The 23,680-nt window shown below is 33.3% G+C and overlaps 1 protein-coding gene across 2 annotated transcripts in view; it reads left to right on the forward strand.

Moving 5' to 3' along the window:
- MARCHF1 (membrane associated ring-CH-type finger 1) overlaps positions 1 to 23,680 on the forward strand; it is a 916,809-nt gene that overhangs the window by 293,112 nt on the left and 600,017 nt on the right. For both annotated transcript variants that reach the window (XM_059374251.1, XM_059374241.1), the window contains exon 2: positions 16,235 to 16,311. The gene's annotated coding sequence lies outside the window, so the exon portion shown is untranslated. The remainder of the gene's footprint in view (positions 1 to 16,234; positions 16,312 to 23,680) is intronic.

Here is a 23,680-nt window from a genome sequence, read left to right on the forward strand (position 1 = left end):
TTTATAAAAAACTCAGTATCTGCAAAGCGTACTAAAGTGAAGCACAATAAAATGAGGTATTCCCATATCTTTTCATGTGAATTCTCTGTTTGGACTTCTTGGCCATTGTTTTTATAAATTTAAGCATAATTAATATGCACTTTTATTTTAGTTTCAGGTATACAATATAATGATTCAATAATTCTACACACTTCTCATTGCTCATCAAGATAAGTTTACTCTTAATCTCTTTTATCTACTTTTCACACATCCCCCCACCCACTTCCTCCTTGGCAGCCACTGGCTATTTGCATTTAAGAGTCTGTTTTTTTTTTTGTTTGTCTTTTTTTCTCTGTTCATTTGTGTTGTTTCTTAAATTCCACATATGAATGAAATCATATGGTGTTTTTCTTTCTCTGACTGACTTATTTTACATAGCATTATACTCTCCAGGTCCATCCCTGTTGTTGCAAATGGCAAGATTTCATTCTTCTTTTAATGAGTGAGTAATATTCCATCATATGAATATGTATGTGTGTGTGTGTGTATATATGTACATATATAGATACATATATATGTGTATACACACACATTTATGTATATATAAATGGGACCCATCTTCTCTATCCATTCATCTATTAATGGACACTTGGATTGCTTCTATATCTTGACTCTTATAAATAATGTAATAAACATTAGGGGTGCATGTATCTTTTTGAATTAGTGTTTTCATTTTGTTTGGGTAAATATCCAGTAGTGTGATTACTGGATTGTAAAGCAGTTCTATTTTTAACTTTTTGAGGAATCTCCATACTTTTTCCCACAGTGGTTGCATGATCTTGCACTCCCACCAAGAGTGGAAGAGTTCCTTTTTCCCCATATCCTCACCAACTCTTGTTGTTTCTTGTGTTTTTCAATTAAGCCATTCTGACAGGGTGTGAGGTAATATCTCATTGTAGTTTTGACTTGCATTTCTCTGATAATGAATGACCTTGAATATCTTTTCATGTACGGTATTGGCCATCTCTAAGTCTTCTTTGGAAAAATAACTGTTCTTGTCTTCTATTTTTAAATTGGTATTGAGTTGTAGAAGTTTTTATATATATATATATATATATTGGCTATCAATTCCTTATAAGATATGTCATTTTCAGATATCTTCTCCCTTTCAGTACGTTGCCTTTTTGTTTTATCAGTGCAAAAAAATTTGCTGTGCAAATCTTTTTACTAAAAGAACTTTTTTAGTGTAGCCTCAGCTGTTTAATTTTGCTTTTGTTTCTCTTGCCAGAGGAAACATAGTAATTGTCAAATAAATTACTGTCTATGTTTTCTTCTAGAAATTTTATTGTTTTCCAGGTCTCATATTTAGATTTTTAATCCATTTTGAGTTTATATTTGTTTATGGTATAAGAGAGTGGACTAATTTCACTTTTTGCATGTAGCTGTCCAATTTTCTCAATACCATTTGAAGAGGCTGTCTTTTATCCATTGTGTATTCTTGCTTCCTTGGTCATAGACTAATTGACCATAAAAATGTGGGTTTATTTCTGGACTCTGTTCTGTTCTTTGGATCTGTGTATCTATTTTGTGCCTGTACTATACTGTTTTGATCACTATAGCTTTGTAATATATCTTGAAATCTGGGATTCTAATCCTCCTACTTTTGGCCATTTCTCTAGGGTTTTAAATTTGTTTCTCTTTAATTTAAATGAGTATGGTCACTATTCATGGCTGTTTGTCTAAGAGTTTATAATTTGCCTATTGAATTTGCTTATGGTACATTTTGTCATTTTAAAAGATATATGTGAATACATTTGTATTTTAAACATATTGGTGAATACATCTGGATTTTCTTTTATTGTTCCCAGATTTACATCATTATTAAATTATTTAGCCTCCATAATGTAAGGAACTAATCTATAGTTGTTAGGGTTTTTGGTTTTTGACCTTTTTTGCATTTATTAAAAAAATTCTTTTTTTTAGTTAAGGCACATATACTAGGTGATGTTACATAAAGATCCAATTTTATTCAAGAGGCTACACATTTGTTTATACATTATTATTTAAAATTTATTTTCTCCCAGAATTACATTGAGGAGTTTAATTCTTGAATGTCTACTCTGTGTGTATTTATGGGCTGGTATAATATGTTTCAATTATAAAACATTTATGACATGTTTTAGTATTTGATAAGTGCAGGATCCTCTCTTTTTTGGGGGGATGTAGAGTTTACTTGCTAATCTTCTTTATTCGTTTTTCATTTGTATTTTAGAATGAAAAACCACCGCTTTGATTTGTCCAGCTTTTGAAAGAAAAAAGTGTTTTCAGCATTTTGGGGGGATACTTAAAAATGTATATATTAATTTGGATAAAAATTATTGCTTTATGCTTATATTGCAACTTCATAAGTAATTTAAAGTTTTTTTCATATAGATTGCATTCTTTTCCTGATAAATTTATTCCAAATAATTTGATTTTTTAAAAATTTGAGATAGTTCCTTGCATTTTATCTGGAAATATATATGAAAAGTTATTAATTTTGAATGTTGATTTTTCTGTTTTTCTGTCCTAGTAAATTTGTTGTTTTTACATTGTTAGGTTTAGCATTGTTTCAGCCCTTGGATTCTTATCACCTGCAAACATATATTGATGAGCCTCTTTCTTTTTAATGCTTATGTTTCTAATTGTTTTCCCTTATCTGATTGCTTTTGTTATAAATTCCGCTGGTATTGAGCACCATTTTCTTGTGTCTTAATTTTAGTGAGAAAGCTTAATAATTCCCTTATTAAAATGCTGCCTCAAATGAAGGGGTCAAGAACAGAACTGAAATTCATCATTTGACCCTACTGGCTGAGAAATTACTTTATTCAAACTTTTTATAATATTAACTCATAAACCCAGGAAATATATAGGTTTATACCAGATCCAACATAAAAGAGAAATTTTTTTAAGGTTATTGTTTTTTGAGGTGAGAACTCTATACCAGATAGTTGGGATTTTCTTTCTATAAATATAAATTAATGATAAGTAGCAGCATAAGAGATTGAGATTATAGCATAAAAACTGAAGCCCCTGGCTTCCCTGAGCTGATATGGTTTATACTTCTTTAACCCATCCATATCTACATAACCCCATTTTTCAGAGACAGGTATATTCCAGGAATGATTGTTGATATTAGATATTGTGCCTAGGATTTATGACTCTTGATATGTGTGCTCTGTTTTCTATGTCTATTCTGTGCTTTTTGTCCTCCAGCTTTATTGAGACAAATAAAATTGTAAGATATTTAAAATGTATAACAGGATGATTTGATATATATATACATTGTAAATTCCTCCCACGAAGTTAATTAATACATCTATTACTTATATATTTACCTTTTTTGGATTTTTGTTGTTGCTGTTTGTTTTATTTGGTGAGAACATTCAAGCCATAAAGAAAGACTCACAGCTAATATAACTCTCAATGGGGAAAGCTGAGAACTTTTCCTTTAAGGTCAGGAACAAGACAGGAATGTCCACTCTCACTATTGTTATTTAACATGGTACTGGAAATCCTAGCCTCAGCAATCAGACAATAAAAAGAAATAAAAGGCATCTGAATCAGCAAGGAAGAAGTCAAACTTTTACTCTTTGCAGATGACATGATACTCTATGTAGAAAACTGAAAGACTCCATCAAAAATATCACTAGAACTGATACATAAATTCAGCGAAGTTGCAGACTACAAAATCAACACACAGAAATCTGTTACATTTCTCTACACCAATAATGAAGCAGTAGAAAGAGAAACCAAAGAATTGATTCCAATCTTTAAAAGGAAAAGCAACCTGGAGACATTACAATTCTGGATTTCAAACTATATTACAAAGCTGTACTCATCAAGACAGTATGATACTGGCACAAAAACAGACATATAGGTCAGTGGAACAGAGTAGGAAACCCAGAAATGGACCCAGAATTAGATGGCCACTTAATCTTGAACAAAGCAGAGAAAGCATATCCAGAGGAAGAAAGAGTCTCTTCAACATACGGTGTTGGAAAACTGGGCAGCTACATGCAAAAGAATGAAACTGGACCACTTTCTTACACGATACACAAAAATAAATTCAAAATGGATGAAAGATTTAAATGTGAGTCAGGAAACAAAATTCTAGAGGAGAATATAGGCAGTGACCTCTTTGACATTGGGCACAGCAACTTCTTACTAGACCTGTCTCCAGAGGCAAAGGAAACAAAAGCAAAAATGAACTATTGGGACTTCATCAAGATAAAAATCTCCTGCACAGTGAAGAAAACAATCAGCAAAACTAAAAAGCAGCCTACAGAATGGGAGACGATACTTGCAAATGACATAGCTGATAAAGATTTAGTATCAAAAATCTGTAAAGAACTTATCAACTCAATACCCCAAAGAACAAATGATCCAGTTAAGAAATGGGCCCAAGACATGAATAGACATTTCTCCAAAGAAGATGTATAAATGGCCAATAGGCACATGAAAAGATGCTCAACATCACTCATCATCAGAGAAATATAAATCATAATTGTGATGAGATACCACTTCACACCTGTGTGTGGATTTTGTTTTATAATTTTATTCCTTCTTTGGAAGTGGAGTTAACAACACAGGAAACAACAGATGTTGGCAAGGATGCCAAAAAAGGGGATCCCTCTCACACCGTAGGTAGGAATGCAAACAGGTGCAGCTGCCCTGGAAAACAGAAAATTTCAACATTCAAAATGTTAAAATAACACTACTCTATGACCCAGCAATAGCACTATTAGGTATTTGCTTGAAAGATACAAAAATACTGATTTGAAAGGGCACATGCATCCTGATGTTTACAGCAGTATTTACCAACATAGAGAAACTGTGAAAAGAGCCCAAATGTTCATCGACTGATGAATGGATAAAGAAGATATGGTACACACACACACACACAATGAAATATTACTCAGCCATCAAACTGGATGAAATCTTGTCATCTGTGATGATGTTGATGGAGCTAGAGTGTATTATGCTACGCAAAATAAGTTAGTCAAGGAAGGACAAATATGATTTCACTCCTATGTGGAATTTAAGAAGCAAAGCAGATGAACATGGGGAGACACCAAAGTATAGAGAACAAACTGAGGTTGCTGGAGGGGAGGTGGGCATGGGATAGGGTAACTGGGTGATGAGTATTAAGGGGTCACTTTTTATGATGAGCACTTAGTGTTATATGTAAATGGTGTACCACTAAATTCTTCTCATGAAACCAATATTACAATACATGTTAACTAACTAGAATTTAAATTAAAAGAAGGAATGGGGCCCCTGGGTGGCACGGTCTTTTGAGCATTTGACTTTGTTTCAACTCAGGTCATGACTTTAGGGACAGGAGATCAAGCTCCGTGTCAAGCTCTGCATGAAGTCTGCTTGAGACTTTCTTTCCCTCTCCCTCTGTTGCCAGCTCCTTCTCTCTCTATCAAATAATGGATAAATAAGCCTATAAAAAAATGAATGTTGAATGACAAAAATATTTTCAGCACTTAAGATGATCATAATATTTTCTCCATAAATTTATTTATATGATGAATTATTTTAATGGATTTCCTAATATCGAACCATCCTTTCATTTCAGGGATAAATCTCATTTTGTAGTAATACATTTAGCTTTTTAATGTGTAATTAGATTCTGTTTGCTAATATTTTATTTATGATTTTTTATGAATAGACCTACTATAGATTGATATATAGTTTTCTTATGTAGTACAGTTTTATCAAGCATTGGTATTATGTTAACTTCACAAAAAAATTGGAAATATTCTCTTGTTTATTCTCAGAAACAATATAATATCATTAGAATTATTTTGACTTTGAATTGATTGACTTCATCTGTGAAAATCTCTGGGCCTGGTTCTTGTTTGTGGTATTTGTTTTATAATTTTATTCCTTCTTTGAAAGTGGAAGCTTTTTTCTCTGCTGCTGTCAATTTCTGTAAAATATATTTTCTTATGAAATTATACATTTCAGTTAGATTGTCCAATCTATTTGCATATACCGGTGCAAAATGTCTTAGGATTTTTGAATATGATCAGTTTCAAAGGTTATTACATTGTTCTTATTTATCAGTTGGTGTTCCAATGATTTCTATCTCCTAGTCATAAGTTAGGTTTATGGTTTTAATGTTTTATTTATTTTTTCTCAAAGGATAATTTATTATTATTTCTTTACAAAATATTTAACCTTGATGTTTACATTGTTTTTATTTTTTTCCTTCCTTTTGGTTTACTTTTTTCCAAGTTGTTGAATTTCATATTTGACTCATTTAAACTTTTTTTTATTTGTACTGGCCTATGTAATAAAAATATGAATTTCCTTTGATTAATGTTTTTATTATAAACATAAATTTGACATCCTAAGATGTCACTTTTTTTTAAGATTTTATTTATTATTTGACAGACAGAGATCACAAGTAGGCAAAGAGACAGACAGAGAGAGAGGAGGAAACAAGCTCCCCACTGAGCAGAGAGCCCAATGTGGGGCTCGATCCCTGGACCCTGGGATCATGACCTGAGCTGAAGGCAGAGGCTTTAACACAGGCGCCCCTCATCACTATTGTCACTATTATTTTTAAAAATATTTCGATTTTGGCACAAATTATCCCTTCAAGTCTGGAATTGAATAAATAAGTTTTTAAAAGTTTTGAGTGTCAGATTTTAACAATTTGTGTTACTATGTATTAGTTTTATTGCATTGTGACTAGGAAATACTGTTTGTATTATTTCTACTATGAGACTTGCTAAGATTTTTTAAGGACCTCCTATTTGGTTAATTTGTATTGATATGAAGAAATGTGCCTTCTATTTTTGGTATGTATAAAACTCTTAATTAATTAGCTTTTTAAGGTTATATATATCTTTGTGTATTTATTTTCCCACTTGTGTTTTTGTCTGAGGATCTTTTATTATTCGTGTTTTTCTACCAATTTCTTCCTCTCTCTACTTGAATTTGTTTATTTTGAAGGTGGTTGTGGTGTGAGTTCATTCATGAATTTATAGCTCTTATATCTTCATTGTTATTTTTGACAAATAGCACTAAAAAATATCTATTCATTGCTTGTTCTAGCATTTTTGGATCAGAATTTTACTTCCTTATGTTAGAATTGAAAAGTACTACATTTCACTGGCATTTCATTTTATTTGCATTGGCTAAAATAACTTTGCATACTTTTTATAGTTTACTTTTTTGAATACATTTTGTTTATCTGTGTATCCTATATTCAGGATAGAAATGAATTTTGCTCTTAAAAATTAAAGATGAGTTAAGAATGTTTACATTTACTGAAGTCATTAATATATTTGTTTTCAGCTCTGTCTTACAAAATCAAGTTATTGTGTGTGTATTACATTTTATATTACTGTTTCATTCATTAGGTTTTCTGCATACTATTTTATGGTTTGTTTGTTTTTTTTATTTAGCAAGATTTGCGTCTTTGTTCTAACAATTATATTTTTCTTAATACTTGTTACAATTCTCTCACTACTTCCCTTACTTATCTTTCTGTTATTTGCTTTGTTAGCTTTAGTGTTAAGTAATATCCATTTTTTTACATACTTTCTATGTGCCAGTCATTCCAGTCCTCTTCTTCTCATTTCATAGTTGAATTATTTCCACATTGTCTAAGTTCATAACCTTTACTTACTATTCTTGCACATAAAAACATCCCAACCTACTTTTCCTCTTTGGTTCACAAATAAATACATACAAGTGTTCATCACTACTTGATTTGTCATAATTGACCTAATCATATCTTGATTAGCTAGAGCTCTGTCTAAGGGAGGGTTCACAAGCATAGCATCCCCTGAGTACTTGAAAACTTAATATTGTTTTCCTAAAGCTTGATGCTTATACATAATGTAGCTGTATATAAAATCATCTCTCACCTTTCATTACTTCAATGATAATGTTTCTTCAGTGTTTCCTTATTTTGAATATTTCTGTGAAGAAATCTATGGTCAACCAAATTTTCTTTTGTTTCTCTGTGAAACGGTTCTTCTTTGCTGTATGACCAGAGGATTTTTTTCTATATCTCATAATTTAATAATGCTGTTAGAATACTTATTAGCATATGTCTTGTATTTGACTATTTTTTTCAAGTACAGATTGACACTTCAATACATAAAGGTAACATTTCTTTTTGAAATGTTTTCTTGAATTACATTTTTTTAAAGATTTTATTTATTTATCAGAGAGAGAGAGAGGGAGAGAGCGATCATAGGCAGACAGAATGGCAGGCAGAGGCAGAGGGAGAAGCAGGCTCCCTGCCAAGCAAGGAGCCCGATGTGGGTGGGACTCGATCCCAGGACGCTGGGATTATGACCTGAGCCGAAGGCAGCTGCTTAACTAACTGAGCCACCCAGGCGTCCCCCCTTGAATTACATTTTAAAAAATTATTTCTCTCTCATTATTTGATGTTTCTTCTTTAGTGATCCTAATTATATATGTTATGGATTGTTTGCTTCTATTTATCTTTTTGCCTAAATCATATTTTTCTGTACTACAACTATGCACTCTAATTGATATTATCTGTGTTCTGTCACCACTGAGACTCTTCTCACCCCAGTTCTATACTTCTAGTCTACCTATGCTTAGGGATGGGTGTGAACTGTCAATATTGATTCCAAAATATTCACCTGTTATTGAAAGTTTTATAACTGTCTCTTAATTATTCTCTAAAATATGGGTGATTTTGTTTTATAACCTTATTCATCTCTAATTTTTGGAGGAGGCATAAAGAGATTCAGATAGAGGCAACTGAAATTTTATCATGGAAATCAGATATTCATAGTTCAATTATTTAGACAGTGTCAATATTTATATGTTCCAACATTGAATTTTTTACTTTAAGTTTGGTTTATTTGATTGTCTTTTTGGGGAAAAATACTTTCTAATAATTTTAATTTTGAAAAGTTACATTTACATTTGATAAGGGATATGAGATATTCTGGAAAAAGTATTTAATACTATTTGGTAAATTACCACTGAAAATATTTTACAATACTTCAGGGAATGTCATGACAGACTTTATAAAGAATTTCTTAAGGTTTTTAGTTACTGATATAATGATTGCTCATGAATACATATTATTAGTAGGTTAGGTCAATATTAAAGTATTAAATAGTTTCCACTTATATTTATCATAACCCATTAAATTGCATACATTACCCTGAAACTATGTCCTTGGATCTGCAGTTTCAGTATCACTTAGGAACTTGTTAAGAATGTACTATTTATAGCCCAATTCAGAACTACTGCATCAGAATATGCATTTTAAAAAGGTCCCTAGACGATATGTATGCCTATTAAAACGGGATAAGCATTGGTCTAAAATAATGAAAAAGGATTTTTTTAGTATTATAAAATGTTCTTTTAAATAGAAATTATTCTATTATTTAAAGGCGACATTGATTTGACATATTGATATGGCTTTTAATTTTGGATTAAAGATGGACTAATAATGGATTTCATAGTCATATTTAGTCATCTTTTTAATTCCAGTCTTTTCTACATGGCAGAGGTTAGTATCAGTGTCAAGAGATTCAGCCATTATTGCTTTGAATTTTCCTAGTGCTTATAAGGGATACACACACCCACACACTGATGCACACATTTTGGGTTCTTGCATATACTTTTTCTAAAGCAGTACTATCCAATAGAACTTTTTAAAATTGCTTTCTGTCTACAGTGTTCCATACAGTAGCCAATCTACAGTCCACAATGTTCCATACAGTATCCAATAGGTACATGTGCCAATGGAGTCTTGGGAATTATTGAGAACTTGATAATTTTTAACTTTATTTAATTTTAATTGCTTAAATTTAAATTTATACATGGCTTTTGAGAAGTTGAATGTGGCTACTGTAACTGAAAAACCTTTTAAAACATTTTGATTATTTAAAATTAAATTTATAAGTCACTAGTAGCTCCTATGTGAGGAAACTAAAACAGAAACGGCAAACTATGGCCTGCTTCTGTATGGTTCATAAACTAAGAATTTTTTTTTAATGTTTCTAAAGGATTGTAAACGCACACACACACACACACACACACACACACACACACACCATACATGAATATGCAGTACAACCTAGACTATATTCAGCTTGCAAAGTCTAAAATATTTAGGATCTGGTCATTCACAGAAAATGTTAACACTCCTGTTCTGAAGTGTTACTTTTACGCAGGCAGCATGCAGAACTAAGAAATAAATTTAAAAGCAGATATTTTGTCTAGCATTGTCATCAAGAGATTTATAAAAAGAATTGCTTGATAGTTTTGAGTTTTTCCATTATGAAGCATCAATTTAACTTATAGGTTGAATAGTCATAATGTTTTCATGTTTATGATGAACAAATATTCAATAACATCCAAAATTTAATTGAAGCCAAGAAATTTGTAGAAATCTTCAACCTCATAAGACAGTATCAGTGCTGGTTAAAGAAATCTTGCTGTATCATTAAGTATTCATGCTTACATACCAGACAGAAAAATAATAAATTCTCAATTCCTTAGAATTTTCTTTTGGGCATCACGTCCTCAAATCAAAATTTTACTGAAATCTATTATTTTTTAATATATTTTGTGGCAGCTATGACATCCACTTAAGTCATCAGTTTTTCCCTTTGGATTCTGAATTTTAGGAATATGCAAAAATGATGTTTTGTTGTAACTCCTGAAAATAAAATCTCAAAAATGTTTGCATAAAAATGTTGAAAATTTAAAATTATCAAATTCTCAGAAATTATAATTTGTTATACAAAGCTTATTACATCATGAGCTGTATCTAAAAAGAGTTTGAGTAACATTTAGCATTTCCTTTAAAGAGTGATTTATTACTTCTGCAATACGTCTAATTATTCAACTTTATATATCATTTCTTAAATATGTGTCATATTACTCAATGCCAATGTTTGTAGTCTGAATAAATATCCTTTCATAATATTATCAAGTTTTACTATGATTTTTGCCAAATGCAGAAAATTTCAATTATCACTCTCAAACTTTCTTGGATGATCTTCTGAACACATTTGCTTTGCCAAAATCAAAATTATATATATTATATGTTCAAAAACATGCCATGTCTTATTTTCATTTAGTGCCTGTTCTTCAGCAAAAATTGGTATTGATTTTTTCAAGTTAAATACCTGACACTGTGATTGCTCTTCAGTCTACTTTATTCATACTCACTCCTGTAATTGATCATTGCTCATCCTCAAGTACTGATAGATATTTTTTATACTTGCAGAAATTCAGACTAACTACAAGATCCTTTGCATAAAGTAAGCAGCATATAGTCATTTTTCTCATTTGAAAAGATTGGAATATGGCAAACATCCCAAAACTTCCTACCTGAGCTGACTTTTGTAAAGTCAAACTTTCTTTTATAAGATAATGATTTTTAGCAAGAATACCTCATTGATGAATATTAAAAAAATCTGTCCACTTTTTGGGATTTTAGGGGAATATATTTAGTTTGATGAATTTTTCAGGATTTTTGTTTTTCTGCTAAATTTTCTTGAAAGTCACTAGTCCGGGCGCCTGGGTGGCTCAGTGGTTAAGCCTCTGTCTTCGGCTTGGGTCAAGATCTCAGGGTCCTGGGATCAAGCCCTACATTGGGCTCTCTGCTTGATGGGGAGCCTGCTTCCCCTCCCTCTCTGCCTGTCTATCTGCCTACTTGTGATATCTCTCTCTCTCTCTGTGTCAAATAAATAAATAAAATCTTAAAAAAAAAAAAAAGATTCTCTCTCCCGTAAAAAAAAAATAAAGTCACTAGTCATTGTAGACGTAGAAGTGGAAGATAATTTCACATCCTCTTTCATTAGTGATAATTCTTCCTATGTTCTGCTAAAATTAATAGTTCTGAGTATTTTTCCTCTACCTTTTTTTTTTTTTTTCCATTCAGGCCTCACTCTCCAAATTTTTTCAGTGTTCTAAATAATTTTTCTTTTCTTTTTTCTTTCTTTCTTTTCTTTTCTTTTTGTGAGCAGCAAAGGAAAGTTCATTTTATTATTTAAAAGATTTTATTTATTTATTTGACACAGAGAGAGAGACAGCAAGAGAGGGAACACAGGTAGGATGAGTGGGAGAGTGAGAAGCACGTTTTCCACCAAGGTGGGGGGGCAGATGTGGGGTTCCATTCCAGGATTCTAGGATCATGACCTGAGTTAACGGCAGATGCTTAACAAATGAGCCAGCCAGGCACCATCATAGTAAAGTCTATTGAGAGTACAAATCTCCCAAAGAAGAGGGGACCCCAGAGGGGTGCCCTTCTTTTTCTTTTTCTCCTGTGTGTGTGTGTGTGTGTGTGTTTGTACAGGGTTTCATTTTTTTTGTTTTCCTGTATCAATATTTTTTATTTTAATAAAATAAACTTAAAACAATTGTGTTATAATAACTTTATTGTAAATTTTATTGTGTTTCCACTACTTAGGGAAAATAATAAAGCATAATATAACATCGTATAATATATAGCTTGCTTTGGAAAAAAAAACAAATTTTTAAAAAAAAATTTTTATTTATTCAAGAAAGAGAGAGAGATCACAAGTAGGCAGAGAGGCAGGCAGAGAGAGAAGGGGGGAAGCAGGCTCCCTGATGAGCAGAGATCCTGATGCAGGGCTAGATCCCAGGACCCTGAGATCATGACCTGAGCTGAATGCAGAGACCCAACTCACTGAGCCACCCAGGCGCCCCAATGACAGCAAATTATAATACAGCATTTAATTTTTCTAGTGACCAAATATCCACACTAAATATTTTGATTCTTTCATAATGAGTGGATCATTATATAGTAATCTTTCAGTTAAGCCTATGTAAGTATTTATTTTTGGATTACTACTGATTAATTGATAACAGTTACATAATGATTTGTATCATAATGAAGGCAACTTCTAGGCACTCTGCAATGCAGTACATTTATAGCAATGTTGCAGTAAATAAAATATAGTTGATATGAACTTCTATAAAATGTGTTAAATACAGCCACTGCATTAATGCCATGATATATTTTTTAATTTTATGAATATGTATATATATTACATACATATTGAAGTAGATAAGATAGATAAATAGATATAAAGATTGATGGATATATCAGTTTGAAGCCTAGCTAGTTGGTTAGAAGTACAGATTATCATAGATGATATTATATCAACACTATTTTTTGATTATTATATTTTAGTTTTTCTAAGTTCTTTCCCCTTTTAAACTCAGGTGGAATGATGTGTATAGACCCTATTCTATTACAATAGGACAGTTTTTCCCATTTACTGGAAATTTGGCATAATAAATATGCAAATAAACTATTTTGGGTTAAACATTTATAATAAAATATAAAAACATAAATGTTTGAAGAGAGTGGGACACCATTAGTTATGCTATGCTCAGTCTGAGTAACCAAACCTATCCAGCAATTTTAGCAAAACAATTTCACCTTTAACTCACATTCCCCTCTTTCTAAAAGAATCTGCAGTAGTCATCATGGCAGAGTGGTTGGAAGGATAAATTGCATATCTAATTGTTATGTACCATCTGTTGATTAAATTATGACATTCTCCCACTTCTATTTGAATAATTTATTTGTGGGATAAATTTGTCCATATAGTTTTTTATTCACTTAATTTTCTCTCAGGAATTCTCCCCACTTAGCTTGTGATTTTGACACCCACCTCACCACATGCCCAAAGATATAAGAACACTATTGGTCACCACAGTTTAGTCTCAAACACCCTCCTTTCAACAAATACATGTCTCCTTATGTAAGCTTTGCTTTTTTCTTTCTCCCTTCTTCCCTTACTTCCACTCTCCTAACTTTCTTCTTCCCCTGCTCCTTCCCTCTCTTCCTTCTTTGTTGACTCTCGTGCCTTATTATACAAAAGGAAGTAAATGTTGGATAAGTACACATGAAGAAGAAAAACATCTGGTTTATTAAACTTTTGGAAGACCAGCTTGGAGAGCCTAAAATGATGAAGCAACAGTACTTAATAGTGATCTTATGCAATTAATGTCAATATAACTTTTGCACAATTTCTTAGGTTTTCTGTTTGTTTCCATTATGCTAATAGATTTATAGATACTTCACAGCACTTTGTATTTGGAACTCAGACTTTAATAACTGCATTCCATTCACATCCTGTAGTGTATAAAAATGAGGTCCTGAAACATGGAGAATTTTCAACTCCTCTAGTTTAATTTAAGCAAAACAAGGTAGCCATAGTTAAAGCGGGATGACAGTAGTTGGACTATTCTGAACCAAAGAAGGATACTCTTCTTTAATTTGTAAAAGAAGCCTCCTGCAATTGTTGATGGGTATTTGATTTGTCAACTGCTGTTTATTTTGGGTATTTGAAAATGTACAACTTATTTAAAAAATATTTAGTGAAAATAGAAATAAATTTGAAGACTTACTTGTTTTTAAAACTGCATTGGTGGGGTGTCTGGGTGGCTCAGTCAATTAAGCCTTTGACTCAGGTCATGATCCTGGTTTCCTGGGATCGAGTCCTATATCAGGCTCCCCGCTCAGCAGGGAGTTTCTCTGTCTCCCTCTGCCCCTGCCTCTACTCATTCTCTCAAGTAAATAAATAAAAATTTTAAAAACTGCATTGGTAATAACATAAATTAATTACAATACAATTCTCATAGTTCTAGTTCTATACACTGTATTATTCTCTTATTGAAACATTTTTTGTTGTTATTATTATTTCTCAGATTTATCTGATTTTCAGTATGTTGTATATATTGGACTTTCATTTTTCTACAGTGGTTACAGTGTATTCCTAATGGCAGCAGTTGACTTTCATAAATCAGTTTGTTAATTCTATAGGCAAGCTTATTTCAAATAACTTACAACCTCCACTTTAGCTTCCTGTACATTGATTCTATAAGTAGATAATTTTTGAAATGAAAATGTCATATTTTACCTATAACTACAATGTTACATTGTATATTCTTTGAAAAATGATCAATAATATCCTCTACTAGTTTGTTAAAATACCATCTTGTGGTCCTTCTTCACATTAAAAAGAGTAAGGAGAGATTTTAAGAGATTGATACTCTATGGACAATTAGCCATTCTTATTCCTTTCAACCAGATGTAGACAATTTAATTAATTTTTTATTTTTTATAAACATATATTTTTATCCCCCGGAGTACAGGTCTGTGAATCACCAGGTTTACACACAGTGCTGTGAAGTGTGTAAACCTGGTGATTCGTAGACAATTTAATATTGTAGTCATGTTCGTCTTCTGAGGGAACCCCAAAACGAATAAAGGATGGAATAGTTGGTGCTTTTTTATTTTTTTGAGATTTTTTATTTATTAGTGCGTGTGAAAAAGAGAGAGAGAGAGAGAGAGCCAGCACGAGTGGGAGCATAGGGAGGTTCAGAGGGAGAGGCAGACTCCCTGCTGAGCAGGGAGCTTGACATGGGCCCAGATTCAGGACCCTGAGATCATGACAGTTTAAGGTGGATGCTTAATCCACTGAGTGCCCAGGTACCCTGGTGCTGTTTTATACTTAGGGGTGTGAAAGACAGACCACCTGGCCTGTATTCATGATACGCTGCTTAGAATGTATAAGGATCCAAAAGCAAACCTGTTGCTTAGCTTCACACTTTTGTATATCTTTCAAGTGGTTCATCTTTTTATTCATCCTCATTATGTTTAAAACATTCTGTCAATTTCAGCCTATCTTCATGAAACAACTGTATAATCTGGAACCAGGTATTCTAGTTTGATTTTGAGTTTGTCCTCTAACTTTGGAGTCATAGTTCTGTCTTAGCTGCTCAGTGTATATAAATGGTATAAACAACTTTTTTTGTCTTCTACCAGAAAAAATAATTTTTTGAACTTTTTTATTAGAATATAAACTTTCAATTGACTCATTCTTAATGTACTGAAGTAGTTTGATATTTTGGAACACTATATGCTGTATGTATATTATTTATATAATATACATTTATATATGTCATATATATGTATATATACTATATAATGTATAGAAATTGAAAATGATAGAAATTCTTTTGCATGACCTGAGTATTGGCACAGATAGCATTAGGAACTCTCCTTATTATATTATATAGTTTAAGAATTATTTAGATAGGCCTACAGTTTGTACAATATATGTGTGGTCTTTCCATTTCAGAAACTTAGTTTGTTATAGTTACATTTTTTAAGTCTAGCCTTTAAGTTTGTTTAAATTTTCTTTTTCAGGAAATGTACTCAAGAAGAGTTCTGAGAGAATATACTCAGTTGTCCTTCTGTGATTAAACGAGACGCTGCTGTATTTTGTAAGTTCATCTATTTTTATCCTAGATAGAGTAGACTTTTTTTCAGAGAACCACATTTTTTGTTTGGAATTAGAATCAAATTTTCTTTAATGGAAGGGTCTTAATTGATTTTTTTTTTTTACTTTATTTACTTAGATTTTATTCAATTTCAGTGAATAGCATTTTTTTTTTTAATGAACTCTGTTTCCTTGTATCTGTTAGCCAATATTTTAATGACTTGTGATAAGAACTTTATCAGTTGAAGAGCTAGATGAAAGGAGCAGTGCTGTCAGTAACACTGACTTGCCTGGGCAGATATATTGGTAATTATAATGTCCTCCATCTCAGCAAACAAATATATTTAATTTTATCTGCATAACTGCCTTAGGTGGCCTTGTGAAGATAACTGAATGCTGACTACTTTGGGGGGAAATATTGACTTTATTTTGTTATTAATATAGCTTTAACATTCAAGGATTACAATATTCATCATGATGAGATGTGTACTACGTAACTTCGATGTACTAGAATCTGTCTAATATTCATGCATTTCACATGACTAAAAGAAAACAAGCAAAGGCTTCTGTGTGAAGAGTCATGAATGGCATTAAATTGAGTGTCTTCTGAGCCTTCAAATTTACAACCCATCTGGTTATTCAAAGTTGAAATATTTTGTTATTTCAGTTTCTAAACAGGATAGATCAAATAGTTTCCCCTCCTTTTTTATAAGTTATTTTCAGCTATTGTGATAAGGTAGTCTCCTTGCATCTAATTAGTTTTCTATGAAAGACCCAGTAGACTGACAGAATATAATATTTGTCATTTATTTTAACTTTTGAAAGCTTTTCTTTTCCTTTCTTTTCTTTTGCTTTTCTTTTAGGAAGACTATTTCCACCAAACAAAATAAAAAACATTACTATGTATATCTTTACAATAAATACAAGAGAGTTCAAATAAATGAAAAGATATACCTAAGTATTTGGGATCTGTGGCAGAGTAGCCATTCTAAGTGCTTTTCATTGGGGATATTTTTGTTAACCAGTATTTTTGAATAACTTAATTAGTGTTGATTATAATAACATGAAGACCACACTTTAGGGCAGATTTTAGAAGCTTCTAGAGTAATTTGGAGGGCATAAATTGCCTCAGAAAGATCTAGAAATTGTTGGAGAATCACATACAATAAAGGGAAATTTGTAAAGACAAATATTAACATGTCATGAAGAAAAAATACATATGAAGAAGATTAATACAAAAATCATCTTAAATTTAAATTATAGCATAGCAATTCCAACTTTTTTCAGACCCTACCCATTTTTTTGTGTGCAAATATTAAAGAAACTGTATTTGAACAGAGTAGAACAGGAAAGAGGAATCATTAACAGGTACCCATTGTTAGGAATGGAGTTATATCCCCCCAACACCTATTCCATTGCCAACAATGGGAGTGGAGTCCCTACCCATTTTTATTAGTTTTTTGAATTTTATTGAGAGAGAATTAATACAGGTCACTGCATAAGTTTAAGGTCTACAGTATGATGGTTTGATTAACATATATTATAAAATGATTACCATAAGAGGATAGGTTAACATCCATTATCTCACATATACATATAAAGAAAAGATAATTCTTGTGATGAAAATTTTGGGGATCTACTCTCTTAACAATTTTCCTGTAGATCATGCAGCACTGTTAACTATAAGCATCATGTTGTGCATTACATCTCTATTTATTTGTCCAGTAATTGGGAGTTTGTACCTTTAGACTGTTTTCTTTTAATTCCATCTTCCCTTACCCTCTGCCTCAGGTAATCACATGTCTTTTTACATGAACTTGGTGTTTTGTTTTGTTTTTTAAGATTCCACATTTAATTGAGATCACACAGTATTTGTCTTCTTCTGTCTGACAAATTTAACTTAGTCTTATGCTTCCACGTTCCATCCACGCTGTCTGAAATTATAGAATTTCCTTGTTTTTCTTTTTATGGCTGAATAATATTCTAGTGTGTGTGTGTGTCTGTGTATAATAGATACATGATGATAGATAGATAGATGATAGATAATATATATTATGACTTCTTTATCCATTAATCCATTGATAGCCACTCAGGTGTTTCCATATCTTCTTGGTTATGGCATACAGTGCAGCTATGAACATGGGGGGCAGATAACTTTTCAAGTTAGAGTTTTTGTTTCCTTTGGATATATATTCCCAGAAGTAGCATTGCTGGATCAAATGGTAGTTCTACTTTTAACTTTTTGAGGAAACTTCAAGCTGTTTTCCATAGTTGCTGTACCAAATACATATATTATAGTCCATCAGAACACAGTGTCTTCTTTTCTACACATCTATGCCTACATTTATCATCTTTTGTCTTCTTGATGATGGCCACTCTAACAGGCATGAGATGATATCTCATTGTGGTTTTAATTTGCATTTCTCTAATGACTAGTGATTTTGAGCATCTTTTTTTTTTTTAAGATTTTATTTATTTATTTGACAGAGAGAAATCACAAGTAGGCAGAGAGGCAGGCAGAGAGAGAGAGAGGAGGAGGAAGTAGGCTCCCTGCTGAGCAGAGAGCCCAATGCGGGACTAGATCCCAGGACCCTGAGATCATGACCTGAGCCAAAGGCAGCGGCTTAACCACTGAGCAACCCAGGCGCCCCTTTGAGCATCTTTTTATGTATCCATTGACCATTCATATATCTTCTTTGGAAAAATTATTCAAGTCCTTTGCCAAATTTTAAATTGGATTATTTGTTTGGTTTTGTTGTTGTTATTGTTGTTTTGCTAATAAATTGTAAGAGTTATTTATTTTTTCGATATTTACCCTTTATCAGTTATATGGTTTGCAGATTCTTCTCTCATTCTGTAGGTTGTCTTTTCACTTTGTATATAGTTTCTTTGGCTGTGCAGAAGCTTTTAAATTTGATGTGGTCCCCCTTGATAATTTTTTATTTTGTTGCTTGTGCTTTGGCTGAGATTTCCAGAAAATCATTATCAAGACCCATGTAAAGGAACTTTATTCCTGTTTTCTTCTAGAGTGTTTCATAATTTCAGGTATTACATATAAGTGTTTAATCCATTTCAAGATAATTTTTATGAGTGGTGTAAGGTTTGGGTCCAGTTTCATTTTTTTAAATGTGAATATCCAATTATTCCAGGACTGTTTATTGAAGAGATTGTCTTTTCTCCATTGAATGTTCTTGGCTCCCCTGTCAAATATTAGTTGGCCATATATAATTTGCTTTATTTCTGTGGTTTGGATTCTATTCCATTAGTCTATATGTGTTTGTTTTTTTGCCACTATCATACTGTTCTAGTCACTATAGCTTTATAGTATAGTATGAAATTAGGAAGTAGGATCCTATTTTGCTTTTCTTTCTTAGATTGAGTTGGCTATTCATGGTCTTTTGTGGCTCTATATAAATTTATAGGGTATTTTTTTTCATTTATTTATTTTTAGCATAACAGTACCATTATTTTTTCACCACACCCAGTGCTCCATGCAATCCGTGCCCTCCACCACCTGGTACCCCAACCTCCCACCCTCCCGCCACTTCAAAACCCTCAGATTTTTTTTCAGAGTCCATAGTCTCTCATGATTCACCTCCCCTTCCAATTTCCCCCAACTCCCTTCTCCCAACTCACCATGTCCTCCATGCTATTTGTTATGCTCCACAAATAAGTGAAACCATATGATAATTGAGTCTCTCTGCTTGACTTATTTCACTCAGCATAATCTCTCCCAGTCCCGTCCATGTTGCTACAAAAGTTGGGTATTCATCCTTTCTGATGGAGGCATAATACTTCATAGTGTATATGGACCACATCTTCCTTATTCATTCATCCACTGAAGGACATCTTGGTTCTTTCCACAGTCTGGCAACCGTGGCCATTGCTGCTATAAACATTGGGATACAGATGGCCCTTCTTTTCACTACATCTGTATCTTTGGGGTAAATACCCAGGAGTGCAATGGCAGGGTCATAGGCTCATAGGGAAGTTCTATTTTTAATTTCTTGAGGAATCTCTACCTCCAAAGAGGCTGCACCAACCTGCATTCCCACCAACAGTGTAAGAGGGTTCCCCTTTCTCCACATCCCCTCCACATCCTGTCTTGTTAATTTTGGCCATTCTAACTGGTGTAAGGTGATATCTCAATGTGGTTTTAATTTGAATCTCCCTGAGGGCTAGTGATGATGAATATTTTTTCATGTGTCTGATAGCCATTTATATGTCTTGATTGGAGAAGTGTCTGTTTATATCTTTTGCCCATTTTTTTTATATGATTGCCTGTTTTGTGTGTGTTGAGTTTGAGGAGTTCATTATAGATCCTAGATATCAACCTTTTGTCTGTACTGTCATTTGCAAATATCTTCTCCCATTCCGTGGGTTGCCTCTTTGTTTTTTTGACTGTTTCCTTTGCTGTGCAGAAGCTTTTGATTTTGATGAAGACCCAAAAGTTTATTTTCACTTTTGTTTCCTTTGCCTTTGGAGACATATCTTGAAAGAAGTTGCTGTGGCTGATATCGAAGAGATTACTGCCTATGTTCTCCTCTAGGATTCTGATGGATTCCTGTCTCACGTTGAGGTCTTTTATCCATTTTGAGTTTATCTTTGTGTACGGCGTAAGAGAATGGTCGAGTTTCATTCTTCTACATATAGCTGTCCAGTTTTCCCAGCACCATTTATTGAAGAGACTGTCTTTTTCCCACTGTATATGTATTTTCTGCTTCAATGATATTTCTGAGAGAGGCGTGTTAAGATCTCCTGTTATTAGTGTATTCATATGAATATGACTCTTTATCTTGATTAGCAGTTTTCTTAAGTAATTGGCTGCTTCCATATTGGGGGCATAGATATTTACAATTGTTAGATCATCTTGGTGGATAGTCCCTTTAAGGATTAGGTAGTGTCCTTCTGTATCTCTGAATACAGTCTTTAGTTTAAAATCTAATTTATCTGATATGAGAATCGCTTCCCCAGCCTTCTTTTGAGGCCCATTGGCATGAAAAATGCTTCTCCATCCCTTCACTTTCAGTCTGGGCGTATCTTTAGGTTCAAAATGGGTCGCTTGTAGACAACATATGGATGGGTCCTCTTGTTTTATCCAATCTGCAACCCTGTGCCATTTTATGGGCACATTCAGGCCATTCACATTGAGAGTGATTATTGATAGATACGTTTTTATTGACATCAAGTTACCTTTGAAGTCTTTCTTTCTGTAGATTGTCTCTATATTTCTGTTCAGTGCTATTCTTAGGACTTTCCTCTTTTATAGAACCCCCCCCTTAATATTTCCTGCAGTGTTGGCTTGGTGGTTGCATAGTCTTTTAAGCCTTGCCGGTCTTGGAAACTCTTTATCTCTCCATCCATTTTGAATGTCAGTATAGCTGGATAAAGTATTCTTGGCTGCATGTTCTTCTCCTTTAGTGCCCTGAATATATTTTGCCAGCCTTTCTGTCTTGCCAGGTCTCTGTGGACAGGTCTGATGTTATTCTGATGGGCTTTCCTCTGTAAGTAAGGAGCCTCTTTGCCCTAGCGGCTTTCAAGAGATTATAACTACAATTATAAATCCTCAATTTTACTATCAGGTGTCATGATGTTTTTTTGGAATGTATAATCTTGGGTGGAGACCGTTCAGCCTTTAGTACATGAACATTGGTTCCATTCGTGAGATTGGGAAAATTTTCATGAAGGACTTGTTCCACTATATCTTCTAGACTTCTTTCTTTCTCCTCCCCTTCAAGAATTCCAATAATTTTGACATTGGAACGTTTCATGGAATCATTTATTTCCCTGATTCTATTTTCGTGGCTTCTAAGCTGTTTGTTCCAGGCTTCCTCCTGATCCTTTCTATCTGTTTGTCCTCCAGATCACTAATTCTATCTTCTGTCTCAGTTACCCTAGCTTTGAGACAGTTTAGATTATGTTGGAACTCATTGAGAGCATTGTGAACCTCCTCCCTGGTAGCTTTAAGCTCCACCCTAACATTGTGCACATCCTGTCTGGTCGCTTTCAGCTCGTCCCTAGTCAATTCTGTTTGGTCATCCATGGCTTTCTCCAGCCTAGCTATTGCCTGGATAATTGTTAGCCTGAATTCTCTTTCTGACATATTGTCTATGTTGATATCCATTAGCTCTGTTGCAGAAAGTCCATCCTCTGTATTTTTCTTATTTGGGGCATTCCTCCTCCTAGTCATTTTGGTGGGAGATGACTGAACATATGTAGCTGGATGTATTAACCGTGGTACAGTCAAGGTGCACCCTGGAACACTTCTGAGCAATCAGGATTTCCCACCCAAACGAGAGACAAAAGAAATGAAAAAGAAAAAAAAAGAGATAGAGACAGGAAAGAAAAGGAAGATGAAAGAGAAGGTTCAGCCCAAATGGGTCCCAAGGTAAGATTTATGAAGTAAACAAACAAAAACCGACAAACAAAAAGACTGATAAAAGTATATGACAAGAGAAAAATATATATATATGCAAATAAAGGAAGAACCTCGTCAAAAAGAACCCCAAGTGTAAGATAAGTGTAAGATTTATATACTATTAGGACAAACACAAAAACACAGAAACACTTCTGGAAGAATAAGATGGGAGAGTGGTTATAAATTCTCAGTGTGTGTGAAAAAGGTTGTTGTTTTTCCTTTTTTTCCACAATTCCCTCCCCCCCACCACTTATTCATTTATTTGACCAAAAAATCTTTTCTCATTATTTTTTTTTAGATTTTTTTTTAAATTTTGTAATTTTTTATAAACATATATTTTTATCCCCAGGGTTACAGGTCTGCGAATTGGCAGGTTTACACACTTCACAGCACTCACCAAAGCACATACCCTCCCCAATGTCTATAAACCACCCCCTTTTCCCAAAACCCCTCCCCCCAGCATCCCTCAGTTTGTTTTGTGAGATTAAGAGTCAATTATGGTTTGTCTCCCTCCCAGTCCCATCTTGTTTCATTGATTCTTCTCCTACGCACTTAAGCCCCCATGTTACATCACCACTTCCTCATGTCAGGGAGATCATATGATAGCTGTATTTCTCCACTTGACTTATTTCACTAAGCATGATACGCTCTAGTTCCATCCATGTTGTCGCAAATGGCAAGATTTCATTTCTTTTGATGGCTGCATAGTATTCCATTGTGTGTATATATACCACATCTTCTTTATCCATTCATCTGTGGATGGACATCGAGGTTCTTTCCATAGTTTGGCTATTGTGGACATTGCTGCTATAAACATTCGGGTGCACGTGCCCCACTGGATCACTACTTTTTTATCTTTAGGGTAAATACCCAGTAGTGCAATTGCTGGGTCATAGGGAAGTTCTATTTTCAACATTTTGAGGAACCTCCATGCTGTTTTCCAGAGTGGTTGCAC

This window comes from Mustela nigripes, chromosome 1, assembly GCF_022355385.1.
Source record: "Mustela nigripes isolate SB6536 chromosome 1, MUSNIG.SB6536, whole genome shotgun sequence".
Lineage (NCBI taxonomy): Eukaryota > Metazoa > Chordata > Mammalia > Carnivora > Mustelidae > Mustela > Mustela nigripes.